Genomic DNA, 20761 nt, shown 5'->3' with positions numbered 1-20761 from the left:
GGATCACCAGGATCCTATAATAGTAGGGATTTTGGTTTAGAAATATTTTATAATTATAATAGTTTCAGATTTTAGGAATATTTAGAAATACTTATGAACAATTCCAAATTGCTTTTCAGAATGTCTAGACCAATTCATAGCTCCTTCATTCTTTGTATCCTTAGCCCCTAGTTTAGCATTTGGTATATACTAAGCACTTAATAGATGCTTCTTCATTGACTGATTACTGATTGATCCTGCTGTTCACATATTACTCCAAGGAGGGAAAAGATAGAAATATACCAAAATATTCACTGAAGCCCTTTTTGGGGTGGCAAAGAACTGGGAATAAAGGAGGTGTCTACTGACTGGGGAACAGTTAAACTATATGAACATAATGGAAATTTTTAAAATTTTTTTTGTTGGGGGAGGGGGGGAACAACAGGGGTTAAGTGACTTGCCCAGGGTCACACAGCTAGCAAGTGTCAAGTGTCTGAGGTTGGATTTGAACTCAGTTCCTCCTAAATCCAAGACTGGTGCTTTATCCACTGCTCCACCTAGCTGCCCCCTAACATAATAGAATATAACTACATTGTAAGAAACAACAAATATAAAGAATTTGGAGAACATGGGAAGATTTACATGTTCTAATACAAAGCAAAGTAAGAACAGGAACATAGTATACACAATGACTACAACAGTATATATAGAAAGAATAATCATTAGACTGTGAGCTCCTTAAGAAAAGGAACAGTCTTTTGCCCCTTTCTTTGTATCCCCATAGCTTAGCTCAATGAGTGCACATAGTAAACACTTAATGTTTGTTGACTGACTGAATAACAAAACAAAACTCAACATTTTATCATAATGATTCCCAAGTCTGACCCCAGAGAAGAGCTGAAAAAAATTCATTTCCTTCCTAACTTGGAAGAGGTGGAATGTTGTGTACACAACTGTCAGGCACAGTTGATGTGATCATTGGTCTTGCTGAATTTTTGTTTCTTTTTCCTTATTTGTGTTGCAAAAAGAGGCTCTCAAGAGAGGGAAGCATAATCAGAAATGAATGTAAAATAAAAAATCAATAACACTAAAAAACAGCTATTGATGACAATGTAAAAGAAAACAACATTGAATGGCTTCAACACTCTGATTGATGCATTGACCAATCATGACTTTAGAAAACTGATGGTGAAGCAAGTCTCCCATCTCTCATATCACAGTGAACTATAAGTACAAAACAAGGCATATATTTTCAGTCATAGCCAATGAATTGATTTGTTTTGCTTTACAATGTGTATTTGCTTTACAATGTTCTCTAAGAAGTAAGGAAGGAGCAAGTCATTGGGAAATGACAGTGATGTGAGGGGAGAAAGAGCATCAATAAAACTCTTTTTTAAAGTTAATGATGCTCAGGAATAGTTGTAATACCCTCTCAACTTAATGAATAGATAAGAATAATTTCTAATTAGCACTATACTAGTTTTATGCAAATGATCCTGATAAAATCTTTCATCCATGAAAATAGCTTATTGGTTTTCACCCTTAATGTGACTTAAATATTCACATCCTTCAATCCCAAAAGTCAAGTCTTAGCCCTCCCATGTGGATTTCCCTGACTACTCCAAGGCTCATCAGGCCTCCTATAATACTGACAATAATATTTCAGGGATTCATGGTTTCCTCAGGGTGGACATTTCCTTCCCCGATGGGGATTCGAAAGTTGCTGTGGTCACACAAATTCATCCCCCTCCCAGGTGGGCTGGCCCTTAGACTACAACTTATGACTTAGCCCATGCTTAAAGCCTTTCCACTTCATAGGGTCTGCCACAGCTTGTATTCTGTGGGCATAGCCTTTAAGGACTCAAATTCACTTCCATGCCATAATAAAGCATTGGAATTAATCTTCAGTAGAGAAGGGTACTTACTACATATACCATATAATTTATAATTTGACCATATACTGTTTCTATCATTCACTATTGCCTCACCTACATTAGTCCTGTCTCCCCAGCTAGCTCATGTGTTCTGAGAGGGTGGGGACCAAGTCTTCTATTGCTTTCTCAATTACATCTAATAGAAGGGCGTACATATTATAATAGACCATGGAAAAATATTCATTGATTCATTCATTCATTCATATTATAGGGGGAGGAGAAGGGAGGAAAGGGGGAGGGGGTATTTGTTATACTGAATACTGAAGATACAGATAAAAACAAGCTATATAGCCCCCAAAGAGTCTACATTCTAACTGAAGAAGACAAGACATTAAAAGGAGCTAGAATGGGGATGGGGTACATGTTGTATGACTATAGACATATAGAAATAATAATAATAATAATAATAATAATAATAACATCTAACATATAGCTCTTACTATGTGCCTAGCATTATAATAAATGTTTTGTAAGTATTGTCTCATTTGAAATCCACAACCACCCTGGGAGGCAGGTGCCCATTATTATGCCAATTTTACAGATGAGGAAACTGAAGCAAACAGAGGTTTAAAAGACTTGCCTTGGGTCAAACAGCTATTTGAGTGTTTGAGGCTGAATTTGAACTCAGGTCTTCTTGACCCCAGGCCTCATGCTCCATCCACTTTGACCATCTAGCTGGCCTAACGACTTTGGAATCCTGTAACTAAACAAGATGAGGCCAAAGCAGGCCGATCGAAGCCCAGGGTGTTTCAAGAGAAGAGTCCAAATTGGAGTCCCGTTTTCAAGAGAGAAGGAGGCAGGAAGAAGGGAGAAGAAGTAAAGATGACAGTTTGAATAGAGTGGAGACAACTAGACATACTATGGGAGGGGTTCACATAGCAAGCCTCCTTTTTTTTCATTGATCTTTCAATGAAGGACCATTAGTCCTTCATGTCCTTTCCTACAGTGAAATGCAGAGAAACAGGAAAGAATGCACTTAGAGTGAGCAAAAAACATGGATTTGGGTCCTAGAGCTACTACTTACTAATTGTGTGACCTTGGGCAAGTTATTTAACCTCCATCACTGAAGTCACTGAATCTGTTTCATCTGTAAAATGGGGATGATAAAGATTATTGTGAAAATGTGAGTTAAAATGCTTTGTAAATTACAGAGTACTACACGAATTAGGAGAATTTATTGTTTTGAAAAAAGAATGGCTATTTTCTGAGTTTTTTGATGCTAGTTACCCTCCCTCCCTCTCTCCCTCCTTACACTTTATGAAAAGAAAAATACTTTCAAACCAAGCCAGTTGGAGAGAAACAGATCTGAAGAATTTGAAATCTTCTTTTGGATATGTTGCATCAGGAAGGCATCCTATTAAAGAAAACTCCCAGAATCAGCCCTAACCAAGCAAATGAGCAAATAGATACAGAAGCACACAGTTTCTGAGAAATTAGGCCGACACTAAAGAAGTCAATAGGTAAAAACCAAGATGAATTCAATAAACAACAGCTCTTTCTTTGCTGCTTTTCAAATCAGGCTTTCATGGATAGCTTTGCTGAGAAAGCAAATAATGAGGATGTTTGCTGCAAGCTGATGCCTGTTTTCTCTTAGGTGACACCTCATACAAAATAAAACATTCTGTCAAAAACAATTGATTGGCTGTTTTCAGCCTTTCTTAATGGTCTTACCAGACTACATCAAGAAACTGGTTGTTAAGATCAATCACCAAGTATTTCTTTTGCCTGGATAAGATGACCAGCACTACCCCCTGGCCAGGTGCTGGGTGAAGCCTCACTCCCAGAGGATCCAGCCTCTGGGTGAAGGAGACAAAAGGTCTAAGTTCAGATGCTTAATGTAAAGCTCCCTCCCACTGGGCATAAGGACAGGAAAGTCAGTCACTCACCACCCTCTACATAGGCTCGGGCTAGATTCCTTCCTCTTGGCTCAAAGAGCTGTAAAAAAATGCTCACCTTCCCAAGGGTTCTCCTTGAGACTGTCCCATGAGCTTAACTGGACAGAATCTTTGCTCCTCTTTTGCGTATATTCAAGATCAGCTCATCCCTGTGCTACATTTACACTTGCTACCTTCTGCTGCAAGTAGGCTAAGGGCTTTCAAAGACCAGTGGTGCAGAACAAGACATAGAGAGGGACTCTCTCCACTCCCTCTGCATCTATCTCTCTCCAACCTTCACCTTCAAAGTCCATATACCCAGTGACATCCTTCAGAGGCCCTTGGGGAAACACTTTCAGAGTGCCCTAAAGACTTCTAGCAGATGTGGTCCACTGCCTGGAGGTACAAGTCCTTAGACACAGGTACATTACATATGGAATAGAAAAAGTCACTGGTACAAAAATTCTAGAAAATGCACCCACATCCTTAGCAAAATCAATCTTGCACACATATGGAATAGTCAGCTATTTATGCAATGCCATTTGAGGGATATGCTACCCAAAAAGATGCTTTCCCTGCTAGATAAATTTCCAGATGCCTGAAATTCCTAACCAGAAACAAATTATTTTCCAAAGTTAGAGAATTGTATTTAAGGCATATTGGACATAAGACTTAGAAGGCAAAAGGTAGTGGCAAGCAGCAAGGCTGCTACCTTCCCTGGTCACTACCCTTTAAAAGGGAAGCTTATACCCCTTGGACTTGACTCTTTTCCACCAAAAATTACACAAAAGGTTGTCACAAATGGTGAATAGTGAGTTAACCCATTTATCCAAGCAAATAGCAAAAAGTTATTGTGGCCATATTTAGGGAGGCAGATAAGCATAATTCTAATCCAGCACCACTTTCTACAAGAAGAAAATAAAGCAGTTAGCCCTGTAGACCTTCTTCTACTCCCCTACAGGCAGAAGACAAAATCTCCCTTGGAGAGGGGTGGGCAAGATTACAGAGGTATTTATCAGCACCTCTATGAGAGCCACATTGAGACAACCCACTTAGACATGCATGAGAAGCACACACAATCTTAAATTTAAAAGTACATTCATATGTGTGTATATGTATGTGTGTATATATGTATGTATGTATACACACACGCATATATGTGGTAGCTAGGTTTCACAGTAGATAGTATACTGGGCCTGGACTCAGAAAGACTCCTCTAAGTTCAAATCTGGCCTCAGACACTTACTAGCTATGTGACCCTGGACAAGTCATTTAACCCTGTTTGCCTCTGTTTCCTCATCTGTAAAATGAGCTGGAGAAGGAAATGGCAAACCACTCCAGCATCTTTGCCATGAAAACCTCAAATGGGGTCAGAAAGAGTCAGACGTGACTGAAAAACAACCAAACAACAACAAATATTAATGCATAGGGGGCAGTTGGGTGGCACAGTGGATAAAGCACCGGCCCTAGATTCAGGAGGATCTGAGTTCAAATCTGATTTCAGACACTTGACACTTACTAGCTGTGTGATCCTTGGCAAGTCACGACCCTCATTGCCCTGCAAAAAAAAAAAAAATTTAATTACACTGAACCAAAGAAGAAAAGGCTATATTCTAAATATGTGTGAATATGTATAGATGTATGCATTTATATAGACACATATAAATATATGTATATAATTTTTGAAATAGAGAAAAATTAGGATCGTAACACTTTTACCCCAGTTAACCTGTTTCCTCAAATGAAAGCAGGATGACCCCTAACTTCAAGGACTAATAATCCAGGATGGATTTGTACTGAATTACCTTTTTTTTTTTTTCAGGGCAATGGGGGTTAAGTGACTTGCCCAGGGTCATACAGCTAGTAAGTGTCAAGTGTCTGAGGTCAGATTTGAACTCAGGTACTCCTGAATCCAGGGCCAGTGCTTTATCCACTGCACCACCTAGCCGCCCCTGTACTGAATTACCTTTGAAGAAAGGGCAGATTTAGTTTCATTCATTTCATTTCTCTGTCTTTCTGATGCTTTTGACATTCTGAAAACAATATAATTATTAGCCTGGGAAAGCTTTTACTTTCACTCATTTCATATGATTCAAAAAATTCTTTCTCCTCCTTTTATTCTTATTTCTCCCTTTTTATGACATAGATCATCTCATATTCCTGTTCTCTCATTTTCCTCCCTCCTTAGAAAACCTGCCATCTTAAAATCACTCAATAGTTCTAAATTATATAATATATTAACTTTTCTTTGATTGATCTCATAGGCCCTACCCAGGGTTAATTTTGCTAAAGAAATTAAAGAGGATACTTTTAGGTTAGGAAGTCTTCCAAGACTTCCTTCTCCTCTCGGTCCCCCGCCACACACACACACCAAAGAGGAAAAAAAGAGCATTTCTAAATAGCTGGTGTTAAAATAGATTTACCCATAAAAGAAAGAAAACATCATAAAAGGCTGTAAAAATTTTTTGGTCTTAAGAAATTACACATATTTGAAAAGGAGCTTTGAACTTTTACCACCTAAGGAGAAAAATAAACAATTTTCTAGAGAGTCAGGGGAGCATTTTACATGAAAGTTTAGTTTGTTTAAATGTCAGGGAAAGGCATTAGAATATTTGAATATATTCTATAAGTATGTCAGTACTTGGCCTGGATGTGAGGGCTAATCCTACTCTTGACCAAAAAGGACAATAGAAATGTGATGAAAGGTCTGAGATCTCTCTCTAGATCTCTCAGTGTCCTAAGACAGTGACTCACATGAGTGTCATAAGCTACTGGGCATGGGAAAGAAAGGACCAGTTCTTAAAATCTGTTCTGAGTGCACATTCCCCATTACTTTCCCATCAGAAAGCTAGTCACCTAAAAATTGAGCAGCAGCAGCACAGTCTCCCAAAAAGATGACTGGACTTGGAGTATGAAGACCCAAGGCTGAGGTCTAGCTTAACCACTTGCTACTTGTATCAACTTGGGCAAATCAGTTTCCTCAGTGGTAAACTGATGTACCACTTAACCTCACAGGATTATTGGATCGGTGTACTATATAAATGTAAACTTGTACATTTATCACAAACTCATTCATACTGCTGTTAAGGATTTATAATATCTTTCCTAGGAGGATGTATATCTTAAAAGATAATTCTGGGGGCAGCTGGGTGGCTCAGTGATTAAAGCATTGGTCTTGATTTTAGGAAGACCTGAGTTCAAATTCGGCCTCAGACACTTGACACTTACTAGCTGTGTGGCCCTGGACAAGTCACTTAACCCTCATTGCCCTGCCCCCAAAAAAATAAAAAATAAAAGATAATTCCAGGAAGAGAGTTGTTTAACCCAAAGAGAATACTTCAAAAGATCCATGATTTTGTGGGTATGGGCCCTCCCTGTCCCAGTGGCTGGGCCTGGAGTCAGGAAGACTGAAGTTCAATTACAGTCCCAGACATTTACTAGCACTGTGACTGGGCAAGGCACTTACCCTGTTTGCCTCAGTTTCCTCAATTGTAAAATGGGGGGTAATAACAGCACCTGCTTTCTAGGATCATAGTGAGAATCAAATGAAATATTCATAAAGCAGTTAGCACAGTGCCTAGCACATAGTCGGATCTTTTTTTTTTTTTTAGTGAGGCAATTGGGGTTAAGTGACTTGCCCAGGGTCACACAGCTAGTAAGTGTTAAGTGTCTGAGGCCGGATTTGAACTCAGGTACTCCTGACTCCAGGGCTGGTACTTTATCCACTGCGCCACCTAGCTGCCCCATGCACATAGTCGCATCTTAATGAATGCTTCTTCCCTTCCTCCTACTATGTTCATTGGTAATAAACCACTCATAGACATTATACAGCTCTCCATTTTGACTTCTTCAAAGTCTGTGGTATTTCATGGCTTAAAGCCATGCAGCACCAAGGAAAGAATATTTTAATAGTAGTTTTTCCAATTATATACAAAGACAATTTTTAGCATCCTTTTTTTTTTGCAGGGCAACGGGGGTTAAGTAACTTGCCCAGGGTCACACAGCTAGTAAGTGTCAAGTGTCTGAGGCTGGACTTGAACTCAGGTCTTCCTGAATCCAGGGCCAGTGCTTTATCCACTGTGCCACCTAGCTGCCCTAGCATTCATTTTTACAAGATCTCAAGTTCCAAATTTTTCTCCCTCCCTCCCCCTCCCCAACCCTCCACTCTTCCTAAAATGGTAAGCAATTTGATATAGGTTACATATGTTCAATCATGTAAAACATATTAAGGAAAGAATATTGATGTTTAAAAAGATAGGCCTTTGTTTCAAGGAGAAGCTTGGGACCACTGAAAACACTGCATTATTTTAACAGCTAATGCTTATATACAACAACACTGCAAAGTAGATGTTATAATTATTATCCCTATTTGATAGATGAGGGAAATGAAGGCTGAGAAAAATTGTCATCTGTCCAAGGTCACAGGACTATCCAGATGCCAGAAACAGGATTCTATTTCAGGCCCCTCCTGACACCGAATATTGCACTCTATCCACTATGCTACCCAGCTGTCTGTGTAACACTGATCATGAGAACTGCAGATGTCATCTAGGGAGATTTCCCACTGCCTTTCAGATTATAACATTAGAGGTGCCTTGGATAGCTATTGCACCTCCATGAAAGAGGAACCGTTTATCCATGGTCTTTGACTAATAAGATAGAACACCATTCATTTATAGGTGACTAGGAAGAATCTAGCTTTCATCTGGAAAAAAACGAGTACAAGAAGAAAAATGACACTTAAGCCCTTCTTCTCTGTCACAATCAGATATCTTCTACCCATCTGTCTATCCAGGAACAAACCTCCAGTCCTCCCCAATCTCTAAAAGTTTATCAGTAACCAGGGTAGGAAATGACCTTTTAAAAATCAAAGGGATCAGGGTACCAGTTCCATGGGACACCATCAAAAGGCTTATCAAAAGGCTCTTAACTACACCTGAAGAAAGCTAAGCCAACCTCTCTACCCAGAGGAAAGACACTCCTAAATTTGCCTCTGATCTCCACTTACTATGTACAAAGTGCTGGAAATAAGAGCTGACATTTATAGTACTTTAAGGTCTGCACACAATATCCCACTTGATTCTTAAAACAATCCTGGGAGGTGAGTACTACTAGTAGATACAGCCCCATTTTACAGATAAGGACATCAAGGCTGAGGGAGAGGTAAGTGATTTGTCCAGGGTGAGAGAGCTACTAAGTGCCTGAGACAGGATTCTAACTCGGGTCTTTCTGACTCCGGGTTTAGCACTCCTAGCTACCTTACTTGTCTCCACAAAGACAAAAACGTTCCTGCCTTCAAGGAGCTCATATCCTACTTGGGGAGAAATAAAAATAATCATATTAACAACATGACAACAGACAGCACAGTGTTGTAGAGAGCACACTGGATTTGCAATCAGAAGATCTGAGGTCCAGTCCTAGTTATAGGATCACTTCTCTGGGCCTCAGTTTCCCCAACTGTAAAATAGGAATAAAAATAGTGATAGCAGGGGGAAGCTAGGTGGCACAGTGGATAAAGCATCTACCCTGGATTCAGGGGGACCTGAGTTCAAATTCAGCCTCAGACACTTGACACTTACTAGCTGTGTGACCCTGGGCAAGTCACTTAACTCTCATTGCCCCCCCAAGCACACACATACACACATACACAAAAATAGTGATAGCAGGCTTAAATGACTTCAGACCCCAGTCCAGTAACTGTATTTTTTCTTTGGCTTTTTAAAAACTAATTCTTCATTCCCCACTCTAGATAGACACCTCAACTCACCCCACTCCTATTACTCTGGACTTAACTTTCTCCAGTTGTTTCCCATATTCCTGTGGAAAGGGGTTTAAGGGACCAGACCCAAATAAGGCTTTTTGCTGCCCTCTACTGGTCACAATCAGAATGGCATGCTCCTTCCTGGTCAGTCTTTCCCAGAACATTGTTAATTCTCTCAATCTCAGTTCCCTACCACCCACCCTCAGACCTAGGGTATGACAAATCATACTCAATATGGCTGATTTTCTAAATATTTAAATATTCCGTGGTTCCATCCCTTTAGGCTACACCCTCACTGATAGCTCTCCAGACAAGAATGTTTATGCCAAGACCTACATCCAAGAAGTGTGTACTCTACAACAAAGCTTCTAAAACTGTGGGTCACGACCCCATATGGGGGCTAACTGAATGTGGGGGTCGCTAAAAATTTGGCAACAGTAAAAGGTTACGTATACCTATTTTACATACAAATATACTCGGGATCACATAAAAAAATTTGGGGGTATTACTAGCTGTGTGACCCTGGGCAAGTCACTTAACCCCAACTGCCTCACACACAAAAAAAATTTCTGGTGAAAAGGGATCGTAAGTGGAAAAATTTAAGAAGCTCTGCTTGAGAACAAGGCTGGGGACCCTCAAAAGTGCTTTGTGGGGGCAGCTAGGTGGTACAGTGGATAAAGCACTGGTCCTGAATTCAGGAGAACCTGAGTTCAAATCCGGTCTCAGATATTTGACACTTACTAACTGTGTGACCCTGGGCAAATCACTTAACCCTCATTGCCCCACCAAAAAAAAAAAAGTGCTTTGTGTTCTAGGAGAACTCTCAGTGCAAGCAGAGGAAGAAGGAATTAATTAGTGGTTCCTTGCCAATGAACCTCTGGCAAGGGAAAACATTTATGCATGGAGTTAAGATGAACTCAAGAGTCCCAGCAAGAGATGGGTACAACCATATGCATATGTTCCTCCTGAGAACATTCTCTCTCAAGAGATGAATTGTGACTTTGAAAGTTGAATGGTAAAGTATCAATGCCTCCTGCCCCTGGCAGAGAGGAAATGACCATCAGTGAGGAGTAAGGCATGTAATTTCAGACATTTTTTTTTTTGCATGACTATACCTATTATTATAAAAGAGAGGGTTTTTAGTGATGCCGGGGGAAAATGATTGGGAAGTAAAATTGACATTGTATTTTAAGTAAAGAATATAAATAAAACATTTAAAAGGACAGGGAGGGGGCAACTAGGTGGAGCAGTGGATAGAGCACCGGCCCTGGATTCAGGAGTACCTGAGTTCAAATCCGGCCTCAGACACTTGACACTTACTAGCTGTGTGACCCTGGACAAGTCACTTAACCCCCATAGCCCCACAAAAAAAAAAGGACAGGGAGAGTAGAAAACTTATGTGGACTCCCTCCTTCCATGGCATGAAGACCATCTTGCCTAAGGCTCCCTGGCCAACATCCTTGATTGTATGCCTTTTCCCTGTTATTTCCATTTCCACTTTGGAGGTGTTAACACCAACACACCCCCCCCCCACCGTTTGGCAAACTGCCTTAACTTTAAAGCATTTAGCTGCTGTCCTAAGACCATTCTCTTCAGAGACACAACTAAGAATTTTGGTGGTTGGTGAAAATTCATTTGGAGGGGAGGGGGGTTGGCCCTCATCCCACAAGACTCTGGAGGAAGCAGAGAAGAGAGATGGTGGCCGGAAGAGGGCATGCAGAAGAAAAAAGGAACTCAACTGCAATGAATCCCTAGGGATGGCAGCTCAGGGAAAGCTGACAAAAAAAGAGCATAAGCCATGAACAAATATGGGACAGAAGACCACCAGGGCACTCCGAGATGTCAGCACTCTGGGAAAGGTCCCAGTAGCTTTGACTTAATTATGGCTTTATTTCCTTCATTGTTCCTGCCTCAGAGGGAAGACCTAGGCTCAAGACTCACCTCTGACACCTACTGACGGACAGTGAGGGAGTCACTTAACACCTCAAGAGTCCCCAGACGACTCTTTAAGCCTCTAAATTGCAGAACAATTACTGATCTGCTCTGGAACTGGGAACTTCCTTACTGGGGAATTTCTATGCCAATGAAATCATTTCTAGACCAAACAAAAATTTTCATCATTGACTGGCTCACTTGATTCTTCTACAAACCCATCAATAATAATAATTGTTCCTTAAAGTTTGCAAAACACTTTACATATGTTGTACAATTTAGGGCAGTGAGGTGGCACAATGGATAGAGCGCTGGCCTAGAGTAAGGAATATCTGAGTTCAAATCCAGCCTCAAACACATATTAGCTGTATGACCCTGGTTAATCTCCATCTTTCTCAGATTCCTTATTTGTAAAATGGAGCTAATGATAGCCCTACGTCCTCAGGTTATTATGAGGATCAAATGAGATAATATTTGTAAAGTACCTAGAACATAGCAAGCACTATATAAATGATAGCTCTTATTATTGTTATTATTTGATCTTCAATGATCCTCAATAGCTATCCAGGAGCTGGGTCACTCTCAAGGTGAAATCTCCTTTTGAAAGTATAACAGACATGATTAAACATCTATAAACTATATCAGATAGCGTACCATCTCAGGGAGGGGGAAAAGGGAGGAAGGAGAGAGGGAAGGATAGAATTTGGAACTCAAAACTTTTTAAAAATGTTTTTAAGTTGTTTTAACATGTAATTGGGGGGATAAAATAGTATATATAAAAAAATATGACAGACAACTAGTGGCAGTTTTGTAGTCACAAAATGTAACTTGAGATAGAGAAGCTATCCTAATCCCCTTAAGTCTCTTTTATAAGTGTGAAAAAGTATTTCCAAAGTAATTTGGTGAGGAAAGGGGGATATCTTTTGTATGGGGCAGGATTACTCTGATTTTTGAAGTGATAAGACAATACCTTTTGTAATTTGCTTGTTTCCCTTTGACTACGGCATGGGAGGGTTCTATTTTGGTAAGGAATAGAACACCAAAAATCTACCATGAAACTGGAGGCTTCCATATTTGCCTGAGAGTGAGTCAGATAAGTAAAACCCATAATTAAGTTAGAGGACCACATTCCTCCCTGGGTACCATTAAAGAGCAGAGACCCCATAGTAATGAGAATCAAGTTAAATAACTAACTTTTACATTTCCTAATTTGTCTGTTCTCTTTACCATTGTAAATAAACCCTAGAAAATAAATAAATGAATCTTCTTGTGATGTGGAAGGTGCAATGGTTAGAGTAAGAGAAAGAAGGATGGTCACCAAAATACAATGCTATTACATGACTACAGAGAATCAGAGGTGGCAAATCTCTTAACCTCAGGAGTCAAGCCTGCTCAGAAAGCAGAAAGGTCTAGGAAGCCCAGTGGCTAGGGTTGAAGTATAGACATTAGCAAAGATGTTGTTGTTCTTTGTCCTTTGTTCTTGAAGAGGATAATGACACTGGGGAGACGGCATGACTTGCAGTGAATTAGATTTAAGTGAGGAAGGGCTGCACAAAGTCACCAACTTCACTCTCTCCTCCAGAGCCATCTGAGTCCAGTGACAAGATATAGATAGATAGATAGATAGATAGATAGATAGATAGATAGATAGATAGATCAGGACGACTTGAGATGGCCCCAGGCAATTGGCATTGAGTGACTTGCCCAGGGTCACACAGTAAGTGTCTAAGGTGAGATTTGAACTCAGCTCCTCCCAACTTCAGGGCCAATGCTCTATCCACAGCACCACGTAGCTACCCAAGCAAAGATATAGAAAGTAGTGAGGGACAGCTAGATGGCGCAGTGGATAGAGCACCGGCCCTGGATTCAGTAGTACCTGAGGTCAAATCTGGCCTCAGACACTTAACACTTACTAGCTGTGTGACCCTGGGAAAGTCACTTGACCCCAATTGCCCCGCAAAAAAAGAAAGTAGTGAATAATGAAAGCCCAGGACCTTTATATGTGTTCCATAAAGAGAAACTGAAGCAGTTCAATAATTGGTCCCTAATACTCTCTCATTAGCATATTTTGCCTAATTAGTTTGTTAGATTAGTTTGTCCCTTTAAGTACCCCCTAGGTGCTGAGGGGACAAGATCCAGTGCAAGGATATTTCATTAGAACTGGGGGGATAGCAGCAACAAGTTCTGGGGAATGAAGAAACTTCCACCTAACTATACAATAATCGAGTCCACACCCCTCCATCTCGTCCACAAAGGTAGCTTGAAAGAAAAGTGTCACTACTTTGACTTAAGAAGGGGAATGTCCCAGGTACTCTCAGACACCAGGTTTCAAATTTTGTCATGATTGTAACGTGTGTGAAGGCATACCCTAGTTGGTCCTGCTTCACTCCCAAGTAGGAGTCGATGATACGGTCCATGTATAGAATACCTTTCGGTGACCTTGCACAGCTGTCCCTCACTTAAATCCAATTCAGTGAATGTCATGACATCACCTTCCAATGTCCTGTCATGATCCTCTGTGAGAATGAAGGACAAACAATAAGAGCAATCTTCTAGGCAGGGTCTCCCAATCTTGTGGTCTTTTCTTTTATTTTTTTTATTATTTTTATTTTCTTTTCTTTCTTGTGGAAGAAATATTCACAATATTTCTTCCATCTGTCCCATTCTCTTCAACTCACACCACCAACTCCAGAATTTAGGCCTTCCTAATTGGTCACCTTATCTCCTGTCTCTCCTCTCTCTAATTCATCCTCCATACAGCTGCCAACATGATATTCCTAAAAGCATAGGGCTGACAACATCACTTCCCAGCTCAAAAGCTACACATCCACTTAAAGCAGTGGTCTCCAAAAGAGTGGCATAAATCCAAAGGGACTATTGCTTCATCCCAAGGGATGAATGATCAGCTGGAAAGTGGAAAGACAGTTTGCAACCGAACCTCCCTGACATAGCCATCATGAGCTCATCTCCAACACAGTTACACTGGCCCCTTCAACACTCCCCAACTCAAGCTCCTCCCAGAGCTGCCCTTAGATGGCTGCATGTCCCTTGAGGAAGGAAGGATATAATCTAACCAACCCAGACACAGGGACCTATTACAGACAGGCAAATTTCAACCACCAGCACCATACACCTACCCTGACCCCAATATCCTCACACCCTGTCACTGATCTCCACAGTTTTAATCTCTGCCTTCCAGGGCATTAGCCAGTAACTAAATGCCATACACACACACACACACACACACACACACACACACACCTGCTTGTGTTTTAGTGGGAAAGAGTGAGTAGAACAAGATAAAGAAGAATAGATGTGTCACGATTATATCATCTTTCCCCCAAAATGTATCCCTCTTCTGAAGTCTCCTATTTCCACCCTTCCAGTCTCTCAGGTTCTCTGCCTTCTTCTCATTCTTGACTCCTCACTCAATTCGAAATGCTCTCTTCAGGTGAAAAAAGGGAGTGCAGAGCAAGGGAGAGGATAGTCAGAAGTAAGGCACTTCTGAGGAGGAATAGGTAAAAAGAAGATAGAGTAAATGTCATGGGAAGGGAGTGGGATGGAGGGAAATAGTTATGATGATTGATTATAATGGCAAAATGTATGGTACCTACTTTGCTGGGCTTTTGTGAAGAAGATTCTCTGTCAAGCTTAAGGTACTATATAGAGATTATGATGAACAGGATGCTATCAGGAAAACCTGGAGAGACCTACATGAGCTGAAGCAGAGTGAAATGTACTGTATACAAAATAACAGCAATAGTGGGGGATGATCTGCTGGGAAGCATGTGGTTGTTTTCAGCAAGACAATGATCCAATATAACCCTGAGGGACTTATGAAGATTGCAGCCCATCTGCAGAGAAAAAACTGATAGTATCTGAAAACAGATAAAAACACATTTTTAAAACTTTTTTTTTCATTTCCTCTTTGACAATTCCTTAATCTGAAGTTTTGGGTTTTTTGACTGTTTTCTCTCACAACTAGCTAATATGAGAATTTTTCCCTGACTACTCATGTATTATTTATTATTATTATTTATTACTTATTTTGAATTGATTGAGTTCTTGTGGGTGGGGGTGGAAATGGAGGGGGGAAGAGAAGGTGGAACACAAAGTTTTTAAAAAATTGATGCTAGGGGGCGCAGTGGATAAAGCACCGGCCCTGGATTCAGGAGTACCTGAGTTCAAATCCAGCCTCAGACACTTGACACTTACTAGCTGTGTGACCCTGGGCAAATCACTTAACCCCCATTGTCCCTCAAAAACAAAAAACAAAACAAAAAAAATTGATGCTAAAATTTTGTTTTTACATATATTTTGGAAAAAAAATTCTATTTAGAAAAAAAAAAGAAAATGCTCTCTTCAAAATGATGTCCTCTTAATTGCCAAATCTGATGATCTTTTCTGTCTCCACCCTTCCTGATCTCTCTGCAGCATTTGGCACTGCTGGCCACCCTCTTTTCCTAGATGCTCCCTCCCATTGGGTTGCCCTTATACCACTCTCTTTTTGTTTGTTAGTTTTTGGTGAGGCAACTGGGGTTAAGTGACGTGCCCAGGGTCACACAGCTAGTAAGTTGTCAAGTGTCTGAGGCTGGATTTGAACTCAGGTCCTCATGACTCCAGGACCGGTACTCTATCCACTATGCCACCTAACTGCCCACACCACTCTCTTTTTGATATACTCATACTTGCCTAACCACTCCTCAATCACCATCCATATCACACCCCCCCCAACTACAGGTGTCCTCCAAGGTTCTTGGTCCTGTGCCACCTTCTCTGTAAGTTCTCTCAGTGACTTCATCAGCTCCCATGGTCTTCATTATGATGTATTTGCATCCAATTCCCAGCCCTTTCTATTCAGACCTATTCTCTTTCCTAAACTCAAATCCCACATCATGAACAACCTATCAGATGTTTTGAACTGAATATCTTTTTTTTTAAATAAAAGTATTTTATTATTTTCCAGTTACATGTAAGGATACTTTTCAACATTTGTTTTCATGGGATTTTTAGTTCCAAATTTTTCTCCCACCCTCCCTTCCCTCCCTCCTCCCCAAGACAGAAAGCAATCTGATATAGGTTATATATATATACAGTCACATTAAACATATTTCTGCATTAGTCATATTGTGAAAGAAACAGAGCACAAGGGAAAAACCTCAAAAAAGAAGGAAAAAAAACAGTCCAAAAGTAGAAACAGTATGATTCAATCTGCATTCATAATCCACAGTTCTTTTTTCTAGATGTGGAGAACATTTTCTATCATGAGTTCTTTGAAATTGTCTTGGATCATTGCACTCCTGAGAAGAGCCAAGTCTATCACCATTGATCTGTAGCTGTTACTGTGTACAATGTTCTCTCCTGGTTCTGCTCCTCTCAGTCATTATCATGAACTGGGTATCTTGTAAGAATCTCAAACTCAAAATGCCCTCAGCAATATCTATTTCCCCCAACTGCAATCCCTATTCTGAGCCTCCTTCTTTCAGTTCCGTATACCTCCATCATGCAGGGTTTCAACCTTGACAGTTGAGTCCTCAGTCCCTCACTCAGCATAGCCAAACAGCTTCCAAATCTTGTCATCTGTGCCTCCATAAAGTGTCTCAAGTCAGTCACCTCTTTTCATACAGCCACCACCCTAGGACAGGACCTCATCACCTCTCATATGAACTCTCCTAACGGGTCTCCCTCACTCCAATCCATTCTTGATCAAGTGATTTTCCTGCAGTGCACGTAGAACGATATTACTTCTCTACTCAATAAACTCCAGAGGCTTCTTATTGACTCGAGGATCAAATATAATTTTATCTTAACTTCATCCTGTTTCAATTTCTTTACTTGTATGAGATAGATGGATAGAGCACCGGACCTGGAATTTAAAAAATTTGAATTCAAATTTGTCCTCTGACATTTACTAGCCGTGTGACCCTGGCCAAGTCACTTAACTTCTGTCTGCCTCAATATCTTCAACTATAAAATGAGGCTCATAATAATAACACCCAATTCCTAGGGTTTTTGTGAGGATTAAATGAGATAATATTTATAAAGCACTAGGCACAGTACTTGGAATATGGTATGCCCTTAAAAATGCTTGTTTTGAGGGCAGCTAGGTGGATACAGTGGATAAAGCACCGGCCCTGGAGTCAGGAGGACTTGAGTTCAAATCCGACTTCAGACACTTGACACTTACTAGCTGTGTGACCCTGGGCAAGTCACTTAACCCTCATTGCCCCACAAAAAAAAAAATGCTCGTTTCCCTCCTTCCTTAATGCATGTAAATAATTATTAGTTCAGGAGAACATGCATATAATTTATATATAAACAAATACATATATTGTGGGTGTGAATGCAAAAAATATTTTACTGATAGGGATGTGTGAGCAGAAAAGTTTGGAGAACACTACTCTAGAATAAAATGCAAACTGTGTTTAGCATTTTAGGCCTTTGGATACCTGGTTTGAGCCTACCATTCCAGACTGACCATGCATTACTCTTTCTTCCAGTCAAACTTATCTATTTGGGCTCTTCCTCACAAGGTAGTCCCATCTCCCATCTCCATGCCTTTGGACAGGCTGTCTCCCACACCTACAATGCAGTCCCTCCTCACCTCTGTGTCTCAGGATGTGGAGTTTGTCTCTAGGCTCCATTCAAGTGCCACCTCCTACATGATACCAGCCCTGATCCCCCAGTGTCTGATGCCCACCTCCCCTTGATCCCAAAATTACTTTGTATAGCTCTTTGTATTTACTTATGTATGCAATTTCTTTGAGCTCTTTGAGGAAAAAGTCTGTATCATTTCTAGCACTTAATACATGCTGAATGAATGAATGAGGCTTAGGCAAAAGAATTAGCATCAAGTGTCAGTTCAGTCAGGGTTCTGGGAAACTGATCAACAGGTTTTTATTAATCCAGCATCCCTGCTGGCTCAACCCCTTATTCCCTGGTTGAAAAAAGAACAGAATAATGCTGATATGCATTAAGACAGGAACTTAGGATAAAGCACCAGCCCTGGATTCAGGAGGACCTGAGTTCAGATCTGACCTCAGACACTTGACACTTATTAGCTGTATGACCCTGGGCAAGTCACTTAACCCTCATTACCCCGGAAAAAAAAAAAAGTCAGGAACCTAAGGGGAAGAGACCGGGCAATCAGATACTTCCCCTATCCTATAGTTAAAAGACACCTATCTCCTCCTCCCCTAATCACTATGTCCTCCTTCAGCACTCCAAGCCTTAGAATCACCCTCTATTACCTACACTATGATCCCCTAAACACACAATGCTATTGCAACTGGGGGAGGGGGAGCTACTACAATCAATATAATCTGGAACTCAGTTGCATATGTTCCTCCAATTTTTTTTTTTTTTTAGTGAGGCAATTGGGGTTAAGTGACTTGCCCAAGTTCACACAGCTAGTAAGTGTTAAGTGTCTGAGGCCGAATTTGAACTCAGGTCCTCCTGAATCCAGGGCCAGTGCTCTATCCACTGCGCCACCTAGCTGCCCTCCTTCAATTTTTAATAACATTTTATCCTAGGAAGGTTTACCCTCTAGACCGGCATAATAAAAAACAAATCCTCACACCCACGTGACTGGGCCTGAATCTGGGTCATTGATGGCTGGGGCCAAAAGCAGAGGACTGTGCTTCCATTTCCCAATTGCCTCCTCCAGGACTATTCTTCCTTATCTCCATCCTATGTGCTCCAATCACAACATGTAGCTCAACTATAAGCCAAGAAACTGGCAGGGACTTTTAAGTAGGAGTGAGCAGATGGGGATGGGAGGAGTAGAAAGCAGGGGCTTCAGGTGCATACAATAAAAGGATGCAGTGCCTGCTTCAGAGGAAGGGACAAAGCTCAGAGTGGAGTTTCTCTTTAGTGCCCCCCTCTCTACTCTCCCTCCACTACTACTCATCACCTCCCACTATAGCCACCTACCCAGCATCCCATCCCTGTAGGGACTTTCTCTTCTCAGCTAGTTCTCCTAGAAAGGATCTGGCTATGATGCTAGTAACAATTAACAGCTTAAGGTACCCTCCTATGGTCTGAATGCAGATTAAAACATACTGGGGGCAGCTAGGTGGTGCAGTGGATAAAGCACCGGCCCTGGATTCAGGAGTACCTGAGTTCAAATCTGGCCTCAGACACTTGATGCTTAACTAGCTGTGTGACCCTGGGCAAGTCATTTAACCCTCATTGCCCTGCAAAAACAAAAACAAAAAACAGATTAAAGCATACTATTTTCACTTTTGGGGGGGGGACAGGGGTTAGAGGGACAGGTGTTTCATGTTTTTTCCCTTTTGTTCTGTTTCTTCTTTCACAACATGACTAATGTGGAAATATGTGTAACACAATTTCACAAGTATAACCTATATCAGATTGCTTGCCATCTTGGGGAGGGAGGGGGGATGAGAAGGAGGGAGAAAAAATTGGAATTCTAAATCTTATTTTTAAAATGAATGCTGAAAACTATTTTTACATGTAATTAGAAAAAATACTATTTATAAAAAATAAAGTACCCTCCTGTCAAAGAAAATTTGCATTTTCATAGGAAACATCTAGGAAATGAAAAGTCTTCAAGACTCAAAGGAATGGATCTCCAATGGTGAAATTACAAACACTCATAGAATTGTACATTCATCAGGGAGGGGGGAGGACACAAGGAAAGGGCTCCCCAAATCATATCACATAGTTGAACACTGACTCTGTGCTTTTTGGGGAGAGGGAGGTTAGGGAGCTTGGGGTAGTACCAGAGAGTGGAGGATAAGAGACATGAATAGTGCAATGTACTCCTGAGTAGGAGTGTCCTTCTGCTAGCCCATCCAAATCTCTCAAGCCTAAACCCCAAATCAGTGGGCCTTGTCTGCATTTTGAGTGGGCCAAAATGTCATTCCTGGAGTTTTATGGCATTATTAATATGGAAATCTGAAATGCAGCCATGGCGAGCAGCTTTCCCCTCTATTAATAACAGTGTTATTCACAGTCCAAGGGAAGCCAAGGCATTTCTGCTTGGTTGCTCATTAAAGCCAGCCCCATAAAGTATGGGGGGAAAGAGGTAAATCAATATGCTGGCCATTTATCTTCTATCCCAGGGGGTAGGTGTCTACATCCCTAAAGTCCGCACTAAGTCAAATACCTCTGAACCACTCCTTCAACCATGAAAGAGGAAGGAGCCAAGTGATGTAATGCCACAATCCATCCTCATATCCCCAGCATGGGAATCACCAGATGTCTTTTCTATTGTTTGTTTGCTTACTTGCTTGCTTGCATCTAGATCTCCCAATCCT

Source organism: Dromiciops gliroides, chromosome 3, assembly GCF_019393635.1.
Source record: "Dromiciops gliroides isolate mDroGli1 chromosome 3, mDroGli1.pri, whole genome shotgun sequence".
NCBI classification, from domain to species: Eukaryota; Metazoa; Chordata; class Mammalia; order Microbiotheria; family Microbiotheriidae; genus Dromiciops; species Dromiciops gliroides.
The sequence above is the reverse complement of the archived record's forward strand: the minus strand, read 5'-3'. Positions refer to the sequence as shown.